We start from the raw sequence: 16,079 nt of genomic DNA, 5'->3' as shown, positions 1-16,079 counted from the left end.
TCTAGTTCTAAACCACAGAGTTCCCACCACCTACAAGTCCCCTAGACCCTGTTTCCATAGCCTGGGTGCTAGAGTAGCCTAGAATCTCTGGGGTTCTAATCTTGGACTAGCTCCTTTGGTCATGTCTGACTGACAGAGTCAGAACTTAAGGGGTGGAGGCCTGTCTGACTCTGAACCAAGAGAACACAGCACCTCAGCCACTCTGAGCCTCTCTGGGTATCTTGGGTCAGTCTATATCACCCTCCATCTCCCACAGGCCTGGATTTTTGAGGTTACCTGTGCATGGCTTTGTTCGTCACCTACTCTCCAGGGTGAATGGCTGCACCCCAAGGGAGTTGGATGCAAAGATCCAGGTCAGATGGAAAGAGATTTCTTCAGAATGTCTTGGCCCAGTTAATGACTGCAGTAGCTATGGAGACAAAGGCTTAGATGATATATGTTTATCAAATTGGGGTCATGACCCAGGACTGAGAAGGATTAGTGATTAACAAGGTCAAAGGTCAAAGCAGCCTGGTCAGACTAGAAAGATGGGGCCAAATTACACTGGATGACTCTTGAGGTGGACACCTGGGGAAGGAGCCTTCTCTCCACCCGATTACAGCATCCGACAACACTGCGGTTGTCTGAGAAATATCTCCACATTAAAGAGGCACGGAGGATGAAACCATCTTCTCATCCATTGGGGGATGTGTGGTACTAAGACAGTCTGGAGCACTCCACAGAAAGCCCAGAGAATCCAAGGCTCCTAACATCCCTAGGGCTGAGTTAACTAGGCCTGGGTTCACAGCTCTTCCTCCCTGCAGGAGAGAATGATCTCGCACAGAGCTAATCCTACCGTAGGAGGTACAGTGAGGCATTAAAGACTCAGCCATGTTTTATCTGTGCACATGATGCTTGCTGGAGGTGTACTTTTGGGGGCTACTTTATTAGGTTCTTATATCTGCCACCTTTTCAACCCTTTTCCACCCCAATCTTTTCCAACCCCAGAACACTAGGTAGGAGAGAAGGAAGGTTAGAGGGGAAACGGGGCATAGACCTCTTTAGACTACTTCCTGCTGTCTAGGGGCATCAGGTTCCTTGGGGGCAAGTTCATTCTCTATCATCAGGGTATCTCCAACAAGCAATCCAGCAATCTAGCAGTCCAGCAACCCAGCAAATACAAACACAGCAGCAGGGGAGCAGCAGCTACCAGAGGCCCTCTGGGGCTCTCTCATTTATACCCTCTTCAGAATCCCAAATGTAAACTATCTGCAGCTGGCCAAAAAAAAAAAAAAAAAAAAAAATCACACTTCTAGAGCACAAGACAATTACAGTTAGAGGATGTGGACAACCTGAAGCAGCCCCATATCCCACACCTGGGATTAAAACCAAAACATAGACACATAGCATAACTGGGTTTTTAAGGAAACCAAAATTCTCACCACACAATGCCTGCATCAAAGTTTTAATAGCCATTGCGAGTGATACATATTCTGAGTAGAGAAATCCACTTCAAGCTGGCTTCATCTATTCCTTTATAGATAGGGGCACTAATGCACAGAGAATGGGGGAGACTCCAATCCTTGAGTATGCCTGAATGCACACAAGTGAACTAACTGGCATCTAGCATCTTCTGGGTTAGCTGTTCGTTAGCTGGGCATCCTGTCCAACAGAGGAGGCTGCTGTTGCTGTGGCCTGGAAGGGAGAGGCGCATTCCTTGAAGTGAGATGGTCCCACAACAGGACATAGATAGCCAAGTCAGGGTCTGACTCAGTCAGCCTTGGTGCCCCTGGCCCTAAGAAGCAAGGAAGAGGGAACAGCCAAAGGTGCGGTAGGGCTGAAGGGTGGCAGGGAAAGAGGAGGTCTCTGGAAGGAGATGAGTGTGGTTTGGATCATGCTGAGGGATTGCTCAGAGTTGTCCCATGGTACTGGCAGTCTGCTGACCCTGGGAATCACTTGTATGAGGGGCAGGATGGGGTCTGAGGACTGGGAACATCTTATATAATACCAGAAGCTATGCTCAGACTGTTAGCCAAATGACCCAGACCTGGTGGGGAAGAAGGAGGAGGAGGAGGAGGAAGTCTAATGGGGGGACTCCAGGAAGCAGCCAACTTCCTCGAACTGCCCAGAGGGTGAGGGCACAGAGGAGGACCAAGGCAGTGCGGTTCAGGGGATTCCATGGGGGAAAGAGCTCTGATGGGCCTGGAATGGTCAGGGGTGTGGCCAGAGGCCACGTTCAGGCCACTAGTGACATCTGAGGAGAACAACAGAGAAGCAGGGCAGGGAACGGAGGGAAATTAACAGATTCTAGGTGGGAGGAAGAATTGGAGAAGGGGGAGAAATTTCCCACTAGGACTTCTGAGGATGTGGCCATCCTGGCAAAGGAGACAGGAGAAGGAAAAGAAAAAGAGGGGAGGGGGTCCCTGGACAGCTGAATTGTGTAGGGCAACTTGGGAGCCAGCGGAGGAAGGCAGGGGGCTGTGGTGTCTGGTCTGCAATCTGTTTGAGGCCTGTAAGGTGTGTGTGTGGGGGGTCAGTGCTCAGGCAGGGGAATGCAGAGTGGAGGGTCTGTTGGTGGCCAGGCAGGGGAGTGCAGAGTGGAGGGTCTAGGCTGGACATGGCCAAGGCTCTCACTTCTTCCCCAGCCAAGCCCCCCTCTCCTCTCCTTTTTCTTAATAATTCTGGCAGTATGAGTTCAGTGGGTTTGTGAGGACCAGCTAGCCCATGGTGGTCTTGGGAGGCCTAGCATTGCTCAGAAAGTTGCTTCTGGGCTGAGGAGATGGCTCAGTGGGTAAATGCTTACTATGCAAGCATGAAGAGCAGATTTCGGATCCTTAGAACCCATGTAGAAGTCAGGCATAGTGGTGAACAATTGTAACCCTGGTTCTGGCGGCAGATGCAGGAGGCTCCTGATGGCTGGTCAGTCTAACTAAAATGATGAACTTCAGGATACAGCTGTCTCAAAACTCGTAAGGTGGAGGGAAGCTGAATAGAAATACTCTAATATCAACCTCTGGTCCTTACACATGTGTGAGGATATGTACACACAAGCACACACACACACACACACACACACACACACACACAAAGGGCAGTGGACTGAGATGGCTCAGTGATTGGGTAAAGTGCTTTCTATGAAACCTGGTGATTGGAGTTTGACCCCAGGACCCAGGTTAAGATGGAGGAAGAGAAAGACTCCACAAAGCTGTGCTCTGATCTGCACATGCATACCCTGACATGTCCCCTTCCCCAGACACAATAATAATAATCATTCTAGTGTCCTTCCCAGGTCCTCACACTCCCTCCAACTTCCCGAGGAGCCACCCACTGGGACCCAGCCCTGCCTTCCAGTCCTTGGCCTTCCTGTTACATTTGCTGTTGATGAATAGTCCTCCCTGCTCTGACCTTGGCATTTCAGGAGCAGCTGAGCATCTGTCCACAGAATGGCTTCCCTCCCACCATTCCCTGGGTCCAAATATGACCCTTCCCCAGAAATACATTTATAGAATGGACGATATTAGGGTGTGAACAACCTCCCAGATGTTTGCTGGAATTCTGAGGGCAGACGACTTGCCAGAAGGTGTCCAGAGAGGAGGCTGTTGTAAGGTGTAAGCCTCTTCCATCTTGGCTTCTGCCCTTGCATCCTGAAATGGATCTGGGTCCTACACCTCCATAGGCGACCGACCTGGCTGGTGGTTGCAAGAAAGTAGCTCATAGTCTTGGCTACTCCAGTCTCATAGGTATCGGCTTGAGAGAGAGTTGTGGGTGGTCAAAATGGATTCACCAGCTCTGGAGTTGCTGGCCTCTGCTCCCTCTCATTTGATATCCTCTAGTAGGGGTGGGCATCTCTCATGTGGACAGGAGCAAAGACTAGTCCTTGAGTGCCCATGTAGTGTCCTGTATTCAAATCCCACTTCTGTATGTACCAGGAGAACAATTGTGGGCATGTTTTTTTGAATATCTAAATTTTCAACTTTGTTTGCAGAGTGGGGTTTCTCATTCTTCTGATGGTGGATGCTGCCAAAGAGTTTAAATGAATTGATCCATGACTGGGCACACTAGAAATCTCCACAATGGTCCAGTGTAGCATTTGAGTCCGTGTTCCTTCTGGCCAGCAGCCCCTGGCTCCTGTCTCTGCAGGACACCCTCCATCCTGGGTCTGTGTGGGGAGCAGGCAGACAGGAGACGGCACATCCCTGGACTCACCCCAGACAGAGAGGGCGGAATGTGCGTGTGTTGGAGCGCAGTTGATCCGTGAAGCAGACCCGGGAATGCATCGGGCTCATCTGCTCAGTCCCAGATGGAAATATATGAACAGACTTTATAAACAAAAGCAGCGTGTTAAAAAGAGAACAAACCAGTGAGCTGGCCTGAACTGAAAACGGAGCTCTGGGTTTTCTGATGATTTTCTTTCAATCTAAACAGAGTCCTTCCCTCTCCACTCCAGAGCCCTGACTCTCCTCCAGGCCTGGATGCCAGTGGCTGCCTGCGCCACCCTCTCCCGCAGCCCTGCCACGTGCCGGCAATCTCCAGCTGCGCAGAATTCTTCCAGCTGCTACAAACTTCTCTTGAGGTGCTCACCAACTGACTGTGAGCTATGAAGGAAGACATTCCTCTGGCCTTCGACAGAGTCAGAGTTTAGTAGGCACAGTCTCCCCCCCCCCCACCCCCGTAGATCCAGACACATGACCTTGTGTGTGGGAGTTTGAGGCACACTAAAGCTAGACCCCTGAGAACTAATTGACAGGGTGCATGCGCAGCTTCGATGTGAGGCTCTACATCTCTTTGCTACTTCCCTTGCCTCTTCCCCAGAATCTGAGGTCACCTCAGAGAGGCAGGCAGAAGAACATCACCTTCAGACCCAACTCGCCTTCCGAAGTCCTCATTTCTAGTCTCGGTTCTTCTATCTCCCACTCTGGTCAGGGCAGCATCACAGGGGGCTCCCTTAGCCTCACCCCACTTTCCCAGCATATTCCTGCCCTCCTTTCCTTCTTCACTGGCCTAATTCAGCTGAGGTGGCCCCTTCCAGTCAGCAATTCTCTGGGAACAAAACACCCATGGAAGGAGTTACAGAGACAAAGTTTGGAGCTGTGTCAAAAGGATGGACCATCTAGAGACTGCCATATCCAGGGTTCCATCCCATAATCAGCTTACAAACGCTGACACCATTGCATATACTAGCAAGATTTTGCTGAAAGGACCCAGATATAGCTGTCTCTTGTGAGACTATGCCGGGGCCTAGCAAACACAGAAGTGGATGCTATTGGATGGATCACAGTGCCCCCAATGGAGGAGCTAGAGAAAGTACCCAAGGAGCTAAAGGGATCTGCAACCCTATAGGTGGAACAACATTATGAACTAACCAGTACCCCCTGGAGCTCTTGACTCTAGCTACATATGTATCAAAAGATGGCCTAGTCGGCCATCACTGGAAAGAGACCCATTGGACTTGCAAACTTTATATGCCCCAGTACAGGGGAATGCCAGGGCCAAAAAGTGGGAGTGGGTGGGAGGGTATGGGGGACTTTGGGGATAGCATTGGAAATGTAAATGAGGAAAATACCTAATAAAAAGTATATATATATAAAAAAAAAAACAAACAAAAAAAACCAAATGCTATTGGTTGCTCCAGAGTCGTGCATGCAGTGGGAAAACAAAGTTAGGAAGCCTCGCATCTGTCTCTGCAGGGTTTGGGATGGCGCACAGGTCCGTAACTCCCTCTGTGCCTCTCAGGCTGTTATCCCACTCCCAGCTCTAGACTGTGCAGCTCCCAGACGGTGATGGTCCCTGCACCTTTCTCCTCTGTGGCACGCAGCCCTTCACCGTCCTCCTAGCATTAGCCCTGCTTCTTGCTTTGTACATCCTACCAGCTTCCAGCGTTAGCTACTTTCTTACCACTCTGATCAAAGACCTGAGAAAAGCAACTTGAGGAAGGCAGGCTTTATTGTAGCTCACGATTGGCGATGAGGAAGATACACCAGTACGAGCCTGAGGTGGCTTGTCACGTTGTGCCTATAATCAAGAGGCAGAGAATTGGACGCTTGTGTCTCTCACTTGCTCCTTTTTAGTCTGTCTAGGACTTTCCCACCCCATGGAATGGTTCTGCTACCTGTAGAATGGGTCTTCTCTCCTCAGCTGATCTGATCTAGAAAATCCCTCAGAGACGCCTAGAGGAGACTCTTTGATGATGTTCTGTTTTGTCAAATTGACAATCTTAACTCTCACAGCTTCGAAGCCCATAGAACCTTCTGGTTGACATTCATTGTCCCCAGCACTCTGCCTCCGAATCCGGCTGGTTTGAGAGCTCAGCCACGTTTCTAAGGTGACCCTTCTCCACCCTCCACTCAGAAGGGCAGGGCTCCTCTAGGCCTATAGCCTCAGATGCTCTGAAAATGGAGAGTTAGCCCTGATGCAGCTGCTTGGACAGTGGATTCTGGAACGTGCTGACTTTGGGAGCCTTGAGATCCATGATGATGGCAGACTGTGTCGGTTGCTGTCCCTCCTGCCTACCCCTGTACAGCTCAGTGCTTACACAGGGAAGCCATGTTTTTACCTAGGCCATTCCCACCATGGGATGACCTGCTTGAAGGTGTGGGTGCCAAACTTCTCAGCAAGCAGCAGACCCTCCAATCCTGTGCTTTTTTTTTTTTCCTTAAATGAAGTCTGGGTGGAATTCCTTTCAGAGGGAACCTCACTCTGAGACAAAAGCACATAGCCTTCTTCCCAGGGGTTCATGTGAGAGTCAGTTTTCTTCTGGAAAGTGGCATTCATGTGGCTTGTGAGTGAGACACCAACTGCTTAGCAGTCTCTAAGGCAGCAACAACGATGGCTGTTTTGTCCTCCAGACCAACCATTATTTCCCATGACGCTGTACCTTTGTACATCCATGCTATACTCTGAGCATATGCTGAGGGGAAGCTGTCATGGTTGTAGGGTGGGTCCCTAGTTATGCCTCTGCTCTTGATGTCCTGACCCCACCCAGAAGGCCAGGCCCTGTAGGCTACCATGCCACGAGCCTCTGCCCTGAGGCCCATCTGGCTGTGACCCTGATGTCATCACTCCTTGGGGCCATAACCAGTATGCTTACTGTGGTTACTAGCAGGCTGGTGAGTGGCAGAACAATGCGTGACTCAGCCCTCCATATGCTTCTGTTGTGGGTTCTAATTTTAGGCCATTGTTCCATTCCGTTCTGCTCTTCCCAGAATCCCAAGAGGTGTGGAGGCCAGCTGGCCTAGATGGAAACCAAGAAAGGCTGAGGAGGGGCAGAAGAGAGAGGAAGGATCTAGCTGCTTGCTCTAAGGTGGGGGTTTTGGCATGGGTAGACTTTGGAGGTTCTGAGAAAGATGACCATTTATAACCAGGGCTTTTCTTCTGGCCTCCAAAAACAACCTGAGTTGCTCTGACCCTTGAAGTCCCTCTGATGATTCATGTCTGTCAGCTGAGCTCCAGGGAGGATAATCTGGGAACCCCACAGATCTAAGTCACCTGGAATTGCAGGGGAGTGAAAAGCAAGACTCGGAGAGGCAAGAAGACCCTTCTTAACTAGAGTGTATGTATTCTCCCACTCTTGCCTGTGGGCCCTACACTGATTGGTTGTGGTGAAGGATGAAGAACTGCTTCCAAGTTCTGGGTTCACCACATTTTCTTCCAAGTGGTCTTCAGCTGTCCAGTTCCATGCATGGTCCAAGCATGAGAGTGGCCTTAGAAGAGGGTTACTAAGCCAGACGTCCATTCAACATCCTTCCTTCCCAGATTATCTTGGTAATCCTTGTTGGTTACGATGACAGGAGAAGGCTGGGTCTGGAATCCTACTGCTTAGTCCTAGCACTCACATGAGTCTAAAAGGTCCTTCAAAGCCCACCTTTCTCTAGTGGAGAACATGGTATATAAGTTGTAGTTCCTTTTACACACATACACATGCATGCACACATGCATGCGTGTACTCGCTCTCTTGTACACACACACTCACAGAGAGAGAGAGAGAGAGAGAGAGAGAGAGAGAGTCAGAGAGAGATAGAGACAGAGATATAAATACAAAGAGACACAGAGAGAGGTATATATATATATGTAGAGAGAGAGACAGAGAGAGAGAGAGAGAGAGAGAGAGAGAGAGAGAGAGAGAGAGAGCTAGGTTAAGTGCCATTCTTGCCTTGTGAATAAGCTACCTAGCCATGGCCCTGCCTGAAATCAGCTTTGAACTTCCATAGCAGCCACCAATCTTCTCTTGGTTTTCTCTTCCCTTGTTTCTTCCCTGAGTTGGTAAGGGAAGGACAGAGTAGGAATCCAATGGTCTCAGCACACCAACTCTACCCTTAGATGCTTGAATCACCCCATTGAGTTTCTGGTTTTCTTCAAGTCTTGGTTTTTCTGGAAGCCTGAACTTCCTTTCCTATTTTGCCTACAGAGGGCAGAAGAGTCCTGAAGGGCCCTTGATTGCTACTGTTGGCCCTGGCCAGGTTTTCCTTTGTGCTTCTCCTCAAATGACTCAAGCAGAGAGGCATAGAGGGCTAGGCACCCCAGAACTACACAAAGGATCTTGGGGCCCATGTCCTTTTACCTCTTCCCGGTACTCTTCCGTGATGATTAATCTCAGCCATCAACTTAATGAGAGACTCTCTGGGCACATCCGAGGAGAGATATCTTGATTAGACTGAGGCAGGAAGATCTGCCCATCATGGGTGGCACCATTCCCTGAGCTAGAACTGGATTGCATAAAAGGGGAAAGTGAGCTGAGCCTCAGTAGTTGTTCTTCCTTACTGTATACGACGTGACCAGGTGCTTTTAGTTCCTGTAGGCTTGACTTCCCCACCATGAGAGACTATATTTCAGACAGTGAACAATTACAAATCCTTCCCTCCCTAAGTTACTTGTGTCAAAGCATTCTGTGTCAGCAACAGAAATGTGCTGGACAGTTTTATGTCAATCTGACACAAGCTAAAGTCATCTGAGAGAAAGAAACCTCAATTTCAAAAAGGCCTCTATAAGATCTGGTTGTAGTGAGACCTGTAAGGTATTTCCTCTATTAGTGATCAATAGTAGTGGGATCAGTCCTTTGTGGGTGTGCCATCCCTGGGCTGGTGGTCCTGGGTTTTATAAGAAAACAGGCTGAGCAAGCCACAGAGAGCAGGCCAGTAAGCAGCATCCCTCCATTGTCTCTGTATCAGCTCCTGCCTCCAGGTTCCTGCCCCACTTGAGCTTCCTAACTTACTTTGATGATAAACAGCGATGTGGAAGTGTAAGCCAAACAAACCCTTTCCTTCCCCTTCCATGGTGCTTCATCTTAGTAATAGAAGCCCTAAGACAGTAGCCAACGCACCTTTCTTGAGCTCCTTCTTCTTTGCCTCCTTTTTTAGGGACTCTGCTAAACAGCTAAGCCTTATACATATATTTTTCAACACCAGGTCTCCTTTTCTCCAGTTCAGCTCCTTAAATTGCTTACCAGCCATCATCTTTCCCCCAGACAAATCAGAAACTTTATCTCTCTCATGACGATTCCCTGACATATCCACATAAATGTTCTGTCCCAGGAAGACTTTGTATGTGTGTGTGTGTGTGTCCTGACCCAAGTGATCAGGTACAGCTCTTTATTAATGACCCCCCAAAACTTCAGAGACTTAAAAAGTCACTGTTTTATTATACCTCACATTGTATGGGTCAGTACTTGATAGAACTCAGCTTGACAATTCCACTTTGTGGTACCCACTGAAGTTACTCAGTAAACACATCTGCAGAAGGCTTTTTGGGGAGGCTTTGGAGTGGCTAAACTCATACAACAGGTGTTCCTGGCTAACTTCCTCAGAGCAAACATTCCTTTGTGGGCAGGCTGCATTCAGCTCTGTCAACCAGAGTACTACCAGGAGGCTGTCTCCAGTGGGAATGTCAGGGCAGATGTCTGTTCCATAGACTGAGTGGACCCATCCCACATTCAAGAGGGGAGGATTAGATCCCATGTCTATGGGAAGACTATTAAAACCTTTCAGTGGCTTTTCATAACTTTACTCTGATTCATGATTCGATCTAAAGGCATCATGTTCTGTACTTGAAGATGAACTACTGACTTCTAGGTCCTTAACAATGTTGGCTTTCCCAGAAAGACTGTGAATTCTCCCAGAGAAGAAGGAGAGAAAGGTGTGGCCATGTGCCATGGCCTGAAAATTACAGGAGAGGCCCTAGGAACTGTAATTGATCAAGTGTCAGGCTGTTGACATGTTGCTATGAACTGTCCCCACGGCTCAGGTACAGTCACACTGAAACACCAGCTAAGGAGTTAGCTTTAGCTGTCAACTTGACACAGCCTGGAGTCACCTGAGAAGGGAGGCTCAATAGAAGGGTTGCCCTGATCAGAATGGCCTGTGGGTATGTCTGTTTGTCTTGATTATTAATTGAGGTAGGAGGCCCCAGCCCACTGTGGTGACACCAATCCCTGGACAAATAGTTTTGGACTGGACAGGAAAGCAAGCTAAATGTTTCTCTGCTCTCCACCTCACAAGCATCCTCCCCAATGGTGTGTCCTTGGCTGTGGTGAGCTCTTCAGTCAGAGGAAAACAGGCCTTCCTTTGAGCTCCTGACTTAACTTCCCTCAATGATGAACTGTGACCCATAAGCTAAAATAGACCCTCTCCTTCCCTACTCTGCTTTGGCCATGGTGTGTGTCCCAGAATCAGAATGTAGCTAGAATAGGGAACTTCCCCCAGTTCAGGGAATGAAAGGCCCTTGGATACTGAGGGGTGATGTTCTGGGGTACAGAGCTGGAGTGGCGTAGAGAATATCTTCTTCCTGGAGTAGACTTGAAACCTTAGTTTAGTAGCTTTAGCCTTACTCATGGCTGATATATTAATTGTATTAGTCAGAGATCTGTAGAGTCACAGAACTTATAGGATATCTCTATATAGGGATTTCTTAAGGGAAATCATTGGAATGACTTACAGTTTGCAGTCTAACTAATCCAACAATGGGCAGCTGTGAATGGGAAGTCCAAAAGTCTAGTGGTTGCTCAATCCCACGAGGCTGGGTGTTTCAGCTAGTCTTCTGAAATGGGCTGGCAAGTAAGTGCAAGCAGGCAAAGAAGAAGAAAGCCTTCCTTCTTCCATTATCCTTATGTAGACCTCCAGCAGAAGGTATGGCCTAGATTAAAGATGTGCACCACCATATCGGGACCTAAGCTGTTATTGAAACTTGCTCTGTCTCTGACTGGTCTTGAACTCAGAAATCTGTTTGCCTCTGTCTCCTGGGATTAAAGGTGTATACCACCTTGCCTGGGCCTAAGTTTTTCACGGCCACTGTGCCTCAATATCTTGATCAAAAGCCTGTGTCTACCATGCTCAAGATCTGGATCAAAGGTGTACCCTCCATTCCTGGATTACGGTTCATTCCAGAGATGAACCGTACCAACTGGGAATAGCCTTCATAATAATTAACATCAATAATCAGCAGTCTTCAAACATAATACCACTGATAATAAGAAATATTCAGGCATATTATGATTAACACTGATAACTAATCAGCCCTGTTTAATTCTTTTCAGCATCCTTCATCATGGTTGGCAATCCTTTGCCATGTGGCCCTTTCGATGTGTAGAATGTTGAAATTTGTTCAGAAATGAGACTGTGTGGGTGAAGTTTGCTGACCATGGGTGACATTTGAGAGGCCACATGACTGGCCTGACTCCTAAGATGCCAACCACCGTCAGAATCTATGTCATTTCTTTGGGTTAATAAAGGAGGGACCCATAATCTCCTGTTTTAGCATAAATAATACTGATGTGGAGCTGGGGCTGGAAGGACACTCTTCATTTTATTGAATTCCCCTCTCTACAGTGTACAGCCTGCATCTCAGCTTGATCTTCTTTAGAGGGGGAAAGCTGTAGGCTTCTATCAGGGTGAAAAGGGATGCTAGGGGATAATTACCTGCGTCCATACAAAGTTGTTTCAAGAACCCCAGTCCATGGAGTGCTGCCTTCCCATCTCAATCCAAACTAGAACCACCCACCTCAAACATGCCCAGAGGTTCACCTCCTATGTGCTTCTGGATCCTGTCAACTTGAAAGTCAAGATCAACTGTCAATAGGAGGAACTAGGTTTTGCCTCAATGCCAAGTTCAATTGGTGGTTGGGTAAAATGACAAGCTTCCTAAAAAGAAGATTTCCAAATCATGTCCTGGGGCTGGGGATGGCTCAGTGGTTCTGAGCACTTGCCACTTTGCAGAGGATCTGCCTTTGGTTCTCAGAATCCTCCTTGGTGGCTTACAACTACCTGTAGCTTCAGTGCTAGGGGATCTCTACTGGCATCAGGCTCACTGTCAAGCTCTCTGACCTTGCTGGATGCTCAGAGAGGCAGACCAGTATCAGCTCTGTCTGCTTGTGAGTTAGCTTCCAAGCACTCTCCAGCATGGCGGTCTCCTTCATCCCAAGGATGTGGAGGATGGAGAGGCTTGGATCATGTTGGGCAGTGATGTAAGTCCCTGCAGTTTGGATTCTGTCTTGGGACTGGTCATGTCGCCTTACCTTGGGAAAGAAGACTGGGAAAGTGTGGCAACAGCCTAACAGCAGTGTCCCAGTACAGACACCATAAAAGGAAGGGAAGGAGGCGTGCCAGCAGACAGACAGTTCATATTTTCTGCACCAAATTCCCGATATCATTGGACCCAAGTGGAAATTATCTTTCTATGTGGAATGCAGCCTTTTGGAAGGCAAGCTGATCCAAAATTAATCAAGTTTACTTAGTCTCTCTCTCTCTCTCTCTCTCTCTCTCTCTCTCTCTCTCTCTTAGAGTGTGTGTATATTCATACATATATTCAAATTTGGATGCATGTATGTGTGGAGTCAGGCACTTCAGAGTCAATTTTCTCCTTCCACCATGTGGGTTCCATGGACCACACTCACACACAAACAATGGCTGCCAGGCTCTGTCATCAATCTTAGTCTAGGACTGAAATATAAACCTGGCGTACAGGCAAGACGAAGCCAGTCGACGTTTGAGTCAGTTCACTAAACTCAGTTCAAACAAAGAAATATTTCACGCTCATATTTGCAGTGAGATGAGGAAAGTTCTCCCGAAGTCAGAGTCCAGCAGAAATGGAATCTTTCATTGGAGCTTAGACTCGTGTGCAGGCAGGACCCACGCCAATTTTTTTTTACCATGTATGCTGTGGATTTGAACTCAGGACCTCATAATTTTGAAGTGATTTTATCCATCTTCCCAGCTCCCAGAAGTCAAACTCTTTAGAGAACTAACAAAACCAAAATAAAATGATGATGGTGGCGATGGTGACAATGATGATGATGATGATGATGGTGATTTGAAGTAATAAACTCCACCCAAACCTTTGGTTACGCCAATGAAAACCTTCAGGTCAAACAATGGCAGAAAGAGAGAGGGCAGCATCAGGGAACAGAAACAGTAGGCTGGAGCCTGGGAAGCCTAACAAACACCCTGGGCTATTTTTTGTGCCTCTACTGAGCTAGCACCGTCTGCACAGGCAACTAGACACACAGCTCTGTGAAGCAGGAGGAGTCGCAAAGGGAGCTGAGGTCCTTGCCCCTGGCCACTCCAGCAAGGTCCGCCAGAAGATGCTCAGCAGTTTGTATCTGGTCAGCACTGCACTGACCTTTGGTGTAAATGCAGGGCTATTCCTTCCCCATTGTCCTCTGGACCCCACATCAATGTCCCACGAGGCCACTCAGTGAAATTCAGTTTTCTCAGTATAGCTGAGTGGTCAGAGTACAAAGCCATCGTAATAATTCAATAACAGGGAATAAAAGCAAAATGCATCCAGTAGTTAACTCGTAAATTTACAGAGACCAGAGAAACAAACTTAATGAAAGCACATGGGAAGAACTAATACAGACCAAAGCAAAACTTAATAAATTGGGAAATGAAGACTCAATAAGCTTATTAAGCAAAGCCAAGTATTTATTTGTATAAAGTAAGAAGTTCTGTGGCTGCTTATAAAACAAAAGGGCTCTCACAAATTACTGAAAATAAGAAACAGCACGAAATCCTAGAAAGAGTGACTTCTAAAATGAAGACAACAATAAATAATTGGAAATTGAAATAAATAGATACTAGTTCCAAGAACACAACAAACTTAATAATCATGTAGATATTTCAAAATATGCTCACTCAAAATCAAAAGTCATTCTGAAAGTTAAACCACCAGCCTGGTGAGGAAACTATACCGTGCTCATGAATGTCTAACTGTCCCCCAAGTGATCTACAGATTTAAATAACTCAAATCAGGACTGGGAGAGAGCTGACTGGAAGATCCAGAGCGTGCTCTGTTACTGCAGAGGGCCTGACCTCAGTTCCCAGAACTCATTTGAAACCCAGGATGTCCAAACACCTCTCCTGTCCCAAGAGCACTGGGCTCCTGTGCTCACACCCACAGAGATATACACACATGCATATGATTACATTTTAAAAAAGCCAGTCATGGTGACACACACCTTTAATCCCAGTGGTTGGGAGGCAGACCAGCTGGATCTCTGAGTTTGAGGATAGCCTGGTCTCCAGACCCAGTCCCAGGACAGCCAGGGTTGGACAGAGAATCCTGTCTTGAAACCTCCTCCAGCAAAAAGACACTTTTTTGCCTTATAATAAATTAACTCAAAAATTTCAGCTGGGTATTTAGGGGGTGGGGCAAGAGGAAGAGATGGTAAAACTGACAAATGCATTTTAAATTTTATATTTTGGGGAAAAAAATCAAACACCAACCATATCAAAGCAATTTTTTAAAGCAAGGCTACGTGAGAGGACTGGGTGATTTGTTTTTATGGCTGAGCAATGGTAAGAAGTGTGCCTGTGACAGCTGGGCCTGGGGTGACAGCAGAGGTGCTTATCCACAGGATGAGAACTGGCCGCTGACTTCCCACAGAGGCACAGAGGATGCGGTTGTGACACTCTTCCCAACACTCTGAACTTTCTTTTTTTTTTATGAAATGATAGATTTATAATTCTGGCTTAATAATAATAACAAAATTTTCATGGTACTGGCATAGAAACAGACATATAAATTATCTGAATACAATACACTAATACAAACCTACATAGGATGGCCTATAAGATGACACAGTTGGTAAAGGCACTTGATATGCATACCTGGGGTCTTGAGTTCAGTTCTCAGAATCTACGTAAAAGTTGGAGGAACAAATCAACACTGAAAACTTATCCTCTGACTTCCACACGTCTGTAGCATATATACCTGCTATTGCCGTGCAAGCACTGACAATACAATAGTGATAGTTAATAATAATTTTAGTTAATCCAAACAGCCACAGCCACCCGATTTTTTATAAAGATGGCAAAATTACTAGAGAAAAGATCACCCCTTCAACAAATGCTGTGAGAAAACTGGATATCCATACATAGACAATAAAACAGATCCCTAACCCTGAAACTGCACAAAAATTTACTCCTAATGTAGCAAATACCTTAATGTAAGACATGAAACTCAGAGGTGTAACATTTCAAAAAACAGACATGTTTTTTGAATCAAGTGGCTCAGGAAATAAGACAATACCTACAGAGAACTTGGTGAAATGTAAAAACTCATATAGAGAAAGCTGACTCCACCCCACATACATTCCAAAATAAATAGTTTTAAATGCTTGGCATATAGTGCTTAATGCAATTAATTATGTATATGTATTTGGTTTTTAACTTAAATACATTAAAATGTTCGGGGGGCAAAAGTAAGTAGTTAACTGTTTGAGACCACTCTCTTCCAGTGACAGATGAACATATTCATCTTAGCCTATGCTTCTTAATCTCATTGCAAACACTTCCATAAAGCATATCCTTGTTTGTCTTTCTGGAGTCCTCATTGTCCATGCTTGGAGTGTTCATGGTCTTGGTAGTCTACTTGCATTCATAAACCATTTCTATAAGCTACTGTCCAAGACTTTGCAGGGATCTGAGAGTGAGTTTGTTGGTATGTGCTTTTTAAAATCAAGCTATTTACATACTTGTCTTCAGATTCTAGTCATTTCTTTGTCATTCCTCCCTTTACTATCCTAGTTATTCTATCCACTTGTTTATCTCTCCTCCCCTGATAAAAAACTATTACCAAACATTCACTAAATGCTGAGTTGCTAGACTGAAGTT

General features: G+C 46.6%; 1 long non-coding RNA gene across 1 annotated transcript; it reads right to left on the bottom strand.

The window, feature by feature from the left end:
* Positions 1 to 5,904: 5,904 nt before the first annotated feature.
* On the bottom strand, positions 5,905 to 6,954 carry 4930504D19Rik. Its single transcript, XR_003956379.1, has 2 exons — positions 6,089 to 6,954; positions 5,905 to 5,991 (listed from the first exon to the last, which is right to left on the bottom strand). It is a non-coding gene; the product is annotated as an RIKEN cDNA 4930504D19 gene (long non-coding RNA).
* Positions 6,955 to 16,079: the final 9,125 nt, after the last annotated feature.

This window comes from Mus musculus, chromosome 6 (assembly GCF_000001635.26).
Source record: "Mus musculus strain C57BL/6J chromosome 6, GRCm38.p6 C57BL/6J".
Taxonomy (NCBI): domain Eukaryota; kingdom Metazoa; phylum Chordata; class Mammalia; order Rodentia; family Muridae; genus Mus; species Mus musculus.
This window is presented reverse-complemented; position numbering and strand designations above follow the sequence as displayed.